The sequence below is a fragment of the Nannospalax galili genome, unplaced genomic scaffold, assembly GCF_000622305.1.
Source record: "Nannospalax galili isolate Female #2095 unplaced genomic scaffold, S.galili_v1.0 scaffold475, whole genome shotgun sequence".
NCBI classification, from domain to species: Eukaryota; Metazoa; Chordata; class Mammalia; order Rodentia; family Spalacidae; genus Nannospalax; species Nannospalax galili.
Window position 1 is genome coordinate 4719555 of NW_008339435.1, and position 12621 is coordinate 4732175.

A 12621-nucleotide genomic window follows, 5' to 3' on the forward strand; every position below is an offset into this window, starting at 1 on the left:
TTGATGATGATCATCTCTTGAATGTGAAGTGGAGCCACAGACCTTAGCCACAGTTTGCTTTCTTGTGGTTTGAGTTGCTTGTGGTCAACCATGGTCTGAAAATAACAAGTGGAAAGTTTTGGAAATAAACAATTCGTAACTCTTAAGTGTACCATTCTAAGTAGCATGATGAAATCTTTCACTATCCCATTCCACGCTGCTTGGAATGTGAACCATCACATTGACTAGCATATCCAAGCTGTCTATGCTAGCCACCTATTAGTCTCTGGTGGCCATCTTGATATCAGATCCACCCTCCCAGCATCGCAGTACTTGTGAAGTTTACTTAATGATGATGTGAAAGCACAAAGAGCAGTGATACTGGCAAGCCAGATACGCCAAAGTGAATCCTTAAAGTGCTTCTGTTAAGTGACATCCCACACCATCTGTACTGGAGAGCTTTAGTGTCAACTTCACACACCTGGGTTGAAGGAGCCCCAATTCGGAAACTGTCTCCACTGGACTGGCCCATGGCCATGTCTGTGGGGCATCTTCTTGATTTTTTAATGATGTGGGAGGCCCCAGCCCACTGTGGGTGGTGCTACCCCTGGGCAGGTGGGCCTATGTGGTATAAGAAAACAGGCTGAACAAGGGCCAGGGGAGCAAGCCGGTAAGCAGCATTCCTTCATGGCCTGTTCCAGCTCCTGCCTTCAGGTTCCTGCCCTGAGTTTCTACCTTGGGCTATCTGATGAACTGCAACCTGGGAGATGTAAGACAAACCCTTTCCTCCCCAAGTTGGTATTGGTCGGAGTGTTTTGTCACAGCAATGGAGAAACAAACTAGGACGCCATCACATGAAGGAGGAGCATGGTACAATAAAATATTTTGAGAGCAGAAGAAAGAGCACATTCCTATTATTATTACAATGTATTGTATGACTGTTCTATTTTGTTACTAGACAGCATTGTAATCTCTGTGTGTGCCCAATTTATAAACTTTCATAGGTATGTAAGTGTCGAAAAAAGCACGGTTTGTGTAGGATTTGGTACTTGTGAGGTTTCAGATCTCCACTAGGGACAGTGCCCGGTGAATAAGGGAGAATGACTGTAATTGGCTCTCATCCTGTGCAGTCCAAGAAGTGCTGATGAGTGCAACAGAGGAAGCAGAGAGGCTGAGGGTTCAGTCGGTTCAAAGTTCTCTGAAGCTAGAAAAATTTAGTTTTAGAGACCATGGAACACTAAATTCAGCCTTGAGATGACAAACCCGTAGGATCCAAATGTGAAGAGCTGTTGGCTACTCTTTAAATTACCATGCCATGTTGTGGCTGGAAACCACAACGAGGCTAACACACACAGCGAGGCAGAATACAGAGACTCCACGGCAAACCGCCAATATTGTCTCTGGTCTTTACAGATCCCAGAAAAAGGAGAGAGCAGTTCCCAAAAGTTCCATGAGAAAATAACCCCTAAGATTCCCTCAAACAACAGAACGCGTTCCTTAGTGGAAAATGAGCTTTAACTAATATAGCAAGCACAGAGTTCAAGAGAGTCCGAACTGCAGTGCAAGACTTTGTGTTTAAATATTTGTATATATTAGTTTAACAGTTTTAGGGGAAATGGCTTTTAAAATTTAAGGGGTCAGTCTTTGATTCCCAAACAAAATATATAATTAGCTGATTGATTTAAATTTGTGGTTTGTACTTTTGTTATTTGAGTTTGTAATTCTGCTAGTTATGTGGTTTTTAGATATTGAAAGTACCTAAGCAGCACCATATTTATTATTTTAGGTGTTAGAATTAAGAAAGTTTTTTAGACAACTGATTTATTTAAAAATAATTAAGCATGTTAAATTCCCAAATGCATTTTAAAGTAGTTGAAGAGGTTTATTTCCTTGGCAGAGCCTCTTTCTCCATGCTTTTAAAAGGCTTCACTTCCACCGTTCTCATTTTATTCATTTTCATAGAAATGGTCACCTTTCAACATAATGGGAAAGTTACCAATTTGCTTTCTTATTTTCTGTCTTCTGCTTGTTAGTGTGTGAGCTTCCTTGAAAGCAAGATGCTGCCTCTCTATTGGTCCTCACAGTCACCAATGTGGGGACCAGTGCTAACAACTGTTTAAAGATTTATTTTTATTTGTAATTATGTGTATATGTGGGGGGCAGTATATAAAGGGCAGATCCCTGGGAGCTGAAATTACACAGGCAGTTGTGAGCCATCTGATGTGAGTGCTGGGAACTGAGCTCAGGGCCTCTGCAAGAGCAGTATGTGCTGTTAGCCACCAAACCATCTCTCCAAATGCTGAGTGGAATTTTAATAAAGTAAGTACTCGTTGCTTAAAACCTAAACTTCTCAGAAGATGTCTCAGAACATAAAAACAACCACGTATACATCAAAATTCCCTTTTAACATTGTACAATCTCGCTGAGTTTTCTCACCTAGGAGGTGAGCTTCAACACAGACACATGGCACTCTAACAATTTTTCCAGCTTTCAATGCCCGCCATTATCTTCAATAGTCACTTTGTGGCATGGCAAATATTCACGCTTTCAGAGAAAGAAAGCAAAACAATGGCCCAGAAATCTCACTGCTTCTGTGGCCCCATTGGACAGGTCATCACTTTCTTGTTTATTATTTTAACAGAATTTTAAAGGCAAACAAAAGAAACGTCTTTTGATACTTTTTTCTTTAAAAGTTTTTGATGAGTCTTTACCTGCATGTATGTAAGTGCACCCATGTGTACAATGCCCGCAGAGGTCAGAAGAGGGCATCCGATTCACTGGAACTGGAGTTACAGACAGTTGTTAGCGACCATGTGGGTGCTAGAAACTGAACCCTGGTCCTCTGCAAGAGCAGTCAGTGCTCTGAACCACTGAGTCATCTCTCCATCCCCTGTTATTTTTTTCTTTATATGTCAGTGCATGGTAGGGGGGCTGTCTTAATTTTCCTGACACAGATTGCTTAGCTCAGTGTTAAACTGTTCTTTTGAAGTCCAAGCATGAAGATAGTTACCTGGTGTAGCTACACTGTCTTTGGTAAGAACTCCCTCCCTTCTCTCGATATGATTCAGGTTAATCTCAATCTCAGCATGAACATCAGAAAAGCCTAACAGCTGCAGGATCAATAGCACTCTATGGCACCCTGAGGGATGTTGGTAACATACATCATTTCTTGTCTTAATAGCATTCCTTTGTGAACAACTCTGAAACTTGGTGGCTTAAAATAACAACCAGTTCTTATTATGTGTAAGTCCTTGGGTTAACTAGACTTTTAGCATCAGGTATAAGTTAACTATTGTTTGTTGATTCTGCCTAGACCCTCTCATATGTCTGCAGCTAGCTGGGACAGCTGGGCTAAGAGCTCTGCTCTACCTGGTCTCTCATCCTCCAGAGGCTTAGCACTGTCTTGTTTTCCTGGTGGAAGCAGAGATCTAAAAGAAAGAAAGAGATAGGCAAGGCCTCTTGAGGGTTGGCCTCAGAGCTACCGTATTGACATTTCCACCTTAGTCTGTTGATCAGAGGAAGCAGCAAAGTCAGCTCAGATTTAAGAGGAAGAAGTAGGCTGGAGAGATGGCTCAGTGGTTAGGAGCACTGGTTGCTCTTACAGAGGACCAGGGCTCCCAAAACCATTAGTACCCAAAACCATTCGTAACTCCATTTCCATGGGGTCTGATTCCCTCTTATAGCCTCTGAAGGCATTGTGCACATGTGGTGCAACTACATACATGCAGGCAAAACACTCATACACATGAAACTAAGGTAAATAAAAATTAAAAGATGAGGAAGTAGCGTTCATCCCTGGACAAAGGGGCCATTTTGGCAACAAATCTGCCAGTAGCATAATTGCTTCTTCAGGAAACCACATAGAGAGAAAACTTGCAGTACTCCCGCAACTCAGGCCCCAGTATTGCAGCAAAGTCATGGAACACATGTAGTTCACTGTGTCCACGCCTCAGAGTGTTGTACCACATCCTGGGATATGACATACAGGCGTCGTTGCTTTTGTGTCACTCCTGTGTAATGTGTTCTGACCTTTTCAACAGGTTTCATCTACTGTGTTTTAGCAGGACAACTGATGATCCCAAGTGCCCCCTGCAGGCTGCCCGTCTGTCTGAGGACCTTCTTCCTGGCTAATGCCTTGCAGATTCAAACTCCCTCCCTGAGCCTGAGTTTCTCACTCCTTCGCTGAGTCTATCTGTCCCCTACTTCTGTTCTATCTCGTTTTCATCCCCTTCCCACGGTTCTTTTGTTTGAGTAAGCAAATAAACCCAGAAAACAGTGTTTAAGAGAAGGAACTCTAAAAACAACCAAACAAACAAAAATCCAGCTGCTACAGTTTAAAGCTCATGAATGCTTCGGGGGAAACTGCTGAGTATAGAACATGTACCAGTAACATTTTCAGAGCAGAATTGGGCAGTGTCTGTCAACATGCAAAATTTCTGCATCCTTTGATGTACTAATTCCACTTTGGAAAATTGATTTCATAGATAAACTTGCACAACTGTGCCAGTGTGTGACTCTGTGTGTGTGTGTGTGTGTGTGTGTGTGTGTGTGTGTGTGTGTTTGTGTGTACACAGACACATTTATAGTATCAACTTATAAGAGATATTGACAGCATTGTTAAAACATTAGGAAGCTAGTGACATAAATGTCCAACACTTTTGATGTCACTTTTTGAATAAATTAAGATTAGATTATGACAATCATCAAAAAGGAGGTAGATTGACACATAGAGCGATATCTAAAATATATTGGGTAAATAAAAATCAAGCTACCAAAGTATATAGTTAAGCTCCTTTCAAGCTTAAAACACTCCAAGGTGTGTGCATACTGTTGGGGCTTAGAAAGTGTTATGCTTAAATATGGCACCTTTTTATACTGAATATTTTAAATTAAAGGTACTTGGGACCAGCAGGTGCTAGATGAGTCGTTTCTTTGAAGTTCCCTAATAGCACTTCACCAAAGAAGAACAAAATCATTCCCATCTCCTTACTGAAATCCCATTCACCAAAGATTAAAATCATAACACAGAGAAAGAGACTAGGAATTGAACATCACACTAGATCCCACAAGAACTCTGTCCTAGGCCACTGTCCCTTCTTTGGGCCTGCCTACTCACACCCCTCAAAATCGTTTATTACTCTTCTGAAACTACAGCCCTCACTCCCCTAGTTAAGAGAGTATTTAAGCCACAGTCATTTGGTCCTTTTTTGAGTCTAGTACTACATGTGGTTCTGTGCACATGTGCGTATTACTCAATTTGTAGGATGAGCAAAATGGACTCAAAGAGCAAAGGCATTGGCAATCAAGCCTGAAGACCTGAGTTAAAATCCTAAGACACACAGGGTGTAAGGAATTGACTCCCATGGGTTAACCTCTGACCTCTACATGTATGCTGTGACATGTAAACACACACACACACACACACACACACACACACACGAACAACATAATTTTTAAAATTTTTCTAAAGTTCGTATGCCTATTCTCCTGCTGGTCTATTACCAGTTTATTTCAATAGACTCAAATCATTGAACCCTCAGAGAGAAAGTTTTTATTTCCCTATAATACAAACACCAAATCCTTCCCTCCAAAAAGCTGTTATATGTTCCATGAGCCTTAGGTGTAGAGGTTGCATTGTAGATGTGTCACTTTGGCCTGGGCAATTCATAAACAATGTCTATGTGTGACAAGTTGTGGTACTTGATAATATTCTCTGATTGGTGCAAAATGAGCTTCTTTGATGAGTGATGACTGGGATGTTTGTAAATATAAGGATACATATTTTACCCATAATAAGAAATCACATTACTCTAGTGATGTGACAATCTTGGGGTTTTCTCTAAGATCTGTGGCCACTCCAGCCATGTGTATTAAGTTATGTTTACAGTACCACAGTTGAGTTTCCTACCAGTGCTGGATAGCTTTAGTGTCAACTTGACACACCTGGGTTGAGGGAACCTCAGTTGGGGAATTGCCTTCATTGGACTGGCCTGTGGCCATGTCCATGGGGCATCTTGATTGTTGAGTGATGTGGGAGGGCCCAGCCCACTGTGGGTGGTGCCACCCCTGGGCAGGTGGGCCTGTGTTGCATAAGAAAGCAGGCTGAGCAAGGGCCAGGGGAGCAAGCCAGTAAGCAGAATTCCTCCAAGGCCTATGCTCCAGCTCCTGCCTCCAGGCTCCTGCCCTGAGTTCCTACTTTGGACTCCCTGATAAACTGTGACCTGGGAGATGTAAGATGAATAAACCCTTTCCTGCCCAAGTTGGTAGTGGTCAGAGTATTTTGTCACAGCAATGAAGAAACAAACCAGAACACTACCTTTGACTGGGCATTTAGTCAAATTAGGTAGCCATTGATTGTCCCCAAGATAAAAGTGTCACTACTGCACCAATGACATATGCTGTGCTGGCCATTGATGTGGTTATTTGGTCTTGAAGCTGGTGTTGGACATGTTTGTTCTTTGTCAGCTTCGTGGAACTTGTTCTAAACCCAGTGGTGCTCCTGTCAGCCTGGCCTGTGGTATCTAAGGTATGTGTCTGTCCTTCATCAGCAGTGGAGGCTAGGAAAGAATAGCTTCTACAAATTCACCCTTGAGAAAATAGAATGGGAAAAACACCAAAATACAGAAAGGCGTTTGAAAGTTTGGGCAGTTCCAAATGACAGATAACTTCACAGTTCTATGGGTTCCCCACTGGGACCTACTCAATTAAGCATATCTGGAAAAGTCTTATTTTAAAATTGGGCTTGTGACAGATTCAAAATAAGTAATAGCAATGGTCTAAACTGCCCCTTAGTTAATCATCTGTCAATTAAGCCTGGGAAACTTTTTTTGGCAGAAATAGCTGGGAATTTATTTCAAAGGCTCCTAAAACCCAAGTAAATTCAGGATTTGATGGATTTGTCTTGTGCACTAGGAGACTGGTCATGGCTACCATTTGCATGATGTTCATTTTTTCTTTTTTGATGGTCAAATTAGGAGTCCTTTATTAATAGCCAGAAGTCAGAGAAAAGACTAATGCTTAAAAGAACGCTCCATCCTGAGGAGAAGCAGGGCAGGTTTTATACAGCTTAAAACCATAATTACATCATGCCAGGGGCAAAGCCAATAACCATAGTGACACCAGACAAGGGGCAGGTCAATTAACAAAGAGGTTTTGATTAGGAAACAAAAAGTTTTGATTAGGAAAAAAACGAGTTCTCAGAATTATCGGAACAATGGGCTCCATGGAGATGCAGGTACAGCTGGGAGGGAGGACTGCTATCTGGACACGCTACCTGGCTACTTGTAAGTTTCCCAGTATTGTTGAAGCAATGTACTCCCTGAAACTGCCTGAATGAGATGTTCGGCCTGGCTGGCTGCAGTGGGACTGGCTGGGCGAAAACATAGGATAAAGCAAAAGTCAGCTAGAGCAAAATGGAGTTAGTTTTGCCATTTCAATTCTAAATCCATTCAAGTTGACAGTGAAGATTGAGTTCTCCAGAAAGGCCACAGCAAACTTGAGGGAGGAAATCATGGCACACAGTTTCAAAGATACAGGTATCCTGGGTATATGTAAAAAAATGCTACATTTATATAAAACTTATGCTATTCTTTATGGCCAAAAACAAACAAACAATTAATCGAATACAGTCATACATATGGGCTCCAAGAGAATATCTCCCCACTTTAAATCATAGGACTCTGGGGTCATGAAAACACACTAATCAGCATCACAGTAACCATTTTATGCCCTCCCCAGAAAAAAAAAATGTTGAGTATAAATCTCCAATACGTTTACTTTTATTTGTAACACGTGTATTTACAAAGTTGGAATATTATGGTGTTAACAAATAGATACCTGTATTAGAAAAGTTTAAACGAATAAGTCAAAATGCACTAAAACATTTTAAAATGATATTAACCATTTGCCAATAAAATTATAATCAAGTAATATTAAAAAGCAGAGATTTCCCTTACAAAACTTGAAAAAAGAGGGACAAAATCTTAACATATAAAACCAATACAGAGCTGCCTCTTCACGGCCAGTATGGAGTCATTACTTCAGGGAATCTTTCCACTCCCAATTCCTGCACCAAACAGGTCTCAGAATTTCACTTTGATGACACAGTCCAGAAGAACTTCTCAAGATGTGTTTCATTTCAACTATCCTCTTGTATTGAATAGGTCAGAGATCTGCTAGAGCATTTTGAGGACAACGCCTTCTGGGTCATGCTGCAATTCATGAAATTCACCAGAAACAACAGGAAAAAAAGGAAGGAGGGAGGAAGAGAGAGGGTGAGAATCCATCGAAGGGATTAGTTATATAACTAACAACACATACGTTTAGTGGTCAACATGATGTAAATACATTCTATATGTACCAATTTTGGAAAATTTTCAATGAAAAAAGGTATAGCAGAATATGTAAGATATGCTACTTACATAAAAATAAAGAAGTATAATAAAAGAATACAAGCAATTTCTCAGCTTGCACACAAATAACTCCTGGAAGGATTGAAAAGACAGTAATAACTTCAAACGGGAGAATATTGGAAAATTGTGACAAGTTATGCATGCATTCCCACATCAAAATTAAAATTTGTTATGAATTAAAGAATTAAGAAAATACCCATACTGCAGAGTGTGGTGGCTGTAGAGACTCAGGCCCGCTGGTGGAGGACAGAATTGTTTTTTTGTTTTTTGTTTTTTTTTCAGAAGGAGCATTTCATTATAGCTTTAACATACTCGTTAACAATTTCCAGAGCAAAGATACATCTCTTTCAAAAGTGGCTATAAAATTTTTAGGTTTGCTGTTGAATTAATACAGTTATACAATATTGAACTCAGTATAAGCCCTGTAAGACATAAAATTGAATGAGTTTTAACCTTTAAAAAGGATCTCCATTTCATTTTAAAATATACTGGTTCTTACAGAAAGACTCATTGTTTTTGCTAAAACACTGAGATGTTGGCGCATGCATTTCTAATCGTATGTATCTGATTATTATTAGTCATAATGGTTGCACTCAGATCCTTGGCACCTGTGTGTGTCTATAAAGTCATTGGGTACATTTCAATGATAATGATTATCACCTCTACTAATTAACATGATGTAACTTTTTATGCTTCCTCCTCAAATATAATTCATTTTTTAATTTGTTGATTTGTGTGTGTGTGTGTGTGTATATACATCACACAGAACATCCCAAACCATCTTATTCAGCTATACACCCACTTCCCAGATGGCACCCTCCCATAGCCTCCCTCCCCCCACAACAGCCCTTATACTGTGATCTGCTACTGTCCTCTGTGATGTCAGCAACCCCAGCTGTTCCCCACTACTTGTCCATCTGGTGAATCTAGTCAGCCTATCTAGAGGTCTTTGTTTTAGGAAGGTCAGCTGTTCCTCATCTATCAGAAATCGGTTGTCAATATTCCTTTAGATAAGATTGGGGTCTGCTGTTCATTTTCCCAGTTCTATGCTGGGTTACTATCTCGGAGTCCCTTGGACCACCCTGGCCAAAAACTCAAAAGCAGGTATCTCCTATCTGGCATTGTTGCTTGTTATGTAGCCTTTAGCTATACATATGGACTCTTAAAAAATTATATTGACCCCTTTAATCTTTGGTTATACTTTCCTTTTGGGTGTTTAAGGCCATACAGTTGGCCTAGATAAAACGATTTATTTTTATTCTTAAGGTCATTTGAGGATCTGTTCCTCGGGGGTCACAGGGGCCTGGGAGGAGCCTTTGGCTCCTTTCTTTTGCCAGTTCCGCCCATGTGAAGATAAGTCAAAGGTCCATGGCTGGCTTCACTTGGAAGCATGGAGGAAATGATTCCTCTGTGTTGACTCTCCTCTTTGTAGACTGGACACTGATTCAAGTCCATCTGGTGGGGTCTCCTCGGTCTCCTTGATCAAGAGGACAGGTGACCCACCACAATTACAGGACATTTTAGGATATGCTCATAGTGCCCTGGAACTAGCCAACTTAGGAGGGCAAGGAGAAAAAACTGTCCTTTATGTCCCTCTGACCAAATTAGTATAGCCCTCAAAGTATGTCTGTTAAACATCCAAGAAGATTAGTTCCACCAGTCTGGTACTTTCAATTACTGTGTGCCATGTAGATAAATCTTGGGCAAAGGCCAATTGTTCTCAGATAAACCTTACCTAAACATACATTTCTTGATCTAGTATGTATAATTTGTCAGTAGGTTGTTGGACTAATACGGTTCCCTCTAATTTTTAAAACTAGTTAGGCATTATTTATTTCTCACATTGTCTAACACTTCCATCGTGGTTTCCCCAATTAAGGTGCCCCCTACTTTCCCCCTTTCTCCCTTACTAATACCCTTCTCCTATGGTCCTACCTCTCTTAAAGCTCCTTCTTTCTCTTTATCCCCTAAGTTCCTTGTATACCCTTCCCTCCTCCCCTCCCTTAAACTAACCCAATTTTTATCCATATCTCCCTTATTAACGCCCGTTTCCTACTATTCTTCTCTTTCCGGTTCTTTCTTTTCCTTTACCTCCCTGGTTCATTTCCATTATCCTGGTTCCTATAGTTATGTCTGGATACATACTCATTTATCAGGATTTGGTTCTAGGATCCACATATGAGGGAGAACATATGTCGATTTTTTTTCTAAGTCTGTTACTTCACATAGTATAACAGTTTCTACTTCCATCCATTTACCTGCAAACTTTTTAATTTCGTCTTTCTTTACTACTGAGTAAAATTCCATTGTATATATGAACCACATTTTCATTATCCACTCATCAATTGAGGGACACTTAGGTTTCTTCCATCTCTTAGCTATTGTGAAAAGAGCAGCAACAAACATGGATGTACAAGTGTCTCTGCAGTAGGATGAGTTCTTTGGGTATATGCCAAGGAGTGGTATAACTGGGTCAAATGGTAGGTTCATTTGTAGTTTTATAAGAGTTCTCCACACTGCTTTCCATAGGGGTTGAACAAGTTTGCAGTCCCACCAGCAGTGGATGAGTGTTCCCTTTCCCCACATCCTCTCCAACGTTTGGTATCATTTGTTCTCTTGATCTTAGCCAGTCTGACTGGGATAAGATGAAATCTTAAAGTGGTTTTCATTTGCATTTCCCTAATTATTAGTGATGCTGAACATCTTTTAAGATGCTGCTTAACCATCTTTACTTCTTTTTTTGTTTTTGAGACAGGGTCTCTCTGTAGCCCCAGCTGTCCTGGAACTCACTATGTAGACCAGGCCAGCCTTGAACTCATAGAGATCCGCTTGCCTCTGCCTTCTGAGTGCTGGGATTAAAGGTATGTGCCACCACGCCTGGCTACTTTTTTGAGAATTCTCTGCTCAATTCCTTAGCTCATCTTTTAATTGGATTACTTCTTGTCTTGATTCTCTGTTTTTGAGTTTGTTATATATTCTGGATATTAAACCTCTGTCAGATGTGTCGCTGGTGAAGATTTTCTCCAATTCTATGGGTTTTCTCTTCACTTCCCTGATTGCCTCCTTTGATGTACAGATGCTTTTAGTTTAATGAGGTCCCATTTGTTGATTCTTACCCTTGTTTCCTGAGCAATTGATGTCTGGTTTAAAAAATCCTTTCCTACACCTATATCTTGTAGGTTTTTCACCCTTTGGAACTTTTAAAATTCACTAATTCACTAAATGGACACAATAGAAATCCTTACCTTATGCCGGGCATGCTCTAGGGGCTGAGTTTGCTAAGGTAGTGAGGAATGAAAGTCTTTGCTTCAAGGTGTTTACAGCCTAGTCTCTGAACAGATGAATGTGTGACTTTACATGGCAGAGGCACCAGGCAGAGGTGACTGAGATAGAGGAGATTACCATGGATTATCCAGGGGAGCTCATGTGGGAAAGGAAAATATAGACAAGTCAGGTGTTTTATATCTCTGTAATATAGTTTCAAATATGCTATAATAATACTCTCAGCATTGCTCTTCTTGTTAAGGGTTGCATTTTCTATCCAGGGTCCTTTGTGCTTCCATATGAATCAGGATTTTTTTTTAATTCTGGGAAGAATTTCATTTGATTGGCATTGCATTGAATCTATAAATAGCTTTTGGTAGGATGGTCATTTTCACAATATTAATTCTTCCTATCCATGAACATGGGAGGTCCTTCTATTTTCTGATGTCTTCCTCAATCTCTTTCTTTAAAGATTTAAAGTTTTCATTGTAGAGGTCTTTAATGTCTTTGGTCAGGTTTATTCTGAGATTTTTTTTTTTTGCAGCTATTGTGAAGGGGAGTGTTTCCATGTACTCTTTCTCTGATTGCTTGTTATTGGTATATAGATAGGCTATTGACTTTTGTTGGTTAATTTTGTAACCTGCCACTTTACTGAACGTGTTAATAATTTCTAGGAGTTTTCTGGTGGAATTTTTAGCATCTCAGATATCATATTATCTGCAAAAAGGGATAATTTGATGCCTCCTTTTCCAAGTATTACTCCTTTAATTTCCTGCTCTTGTCTTATTGCTCTTGCAAGAGTTTCAAGCACTATGTTAAAGAGAAGTTGAGATAGTGGACAGCCTTGTCTGGTTCCTGGTTTCAATGCGAATGCTTCCAGTTTTTCTCCATGATGTTGCCTGTGGGTTTGTTATAAAGGGCTTTAATTATGTTGAGGTATGTTCCCTCCAGTCCAATTCCCTCTAGG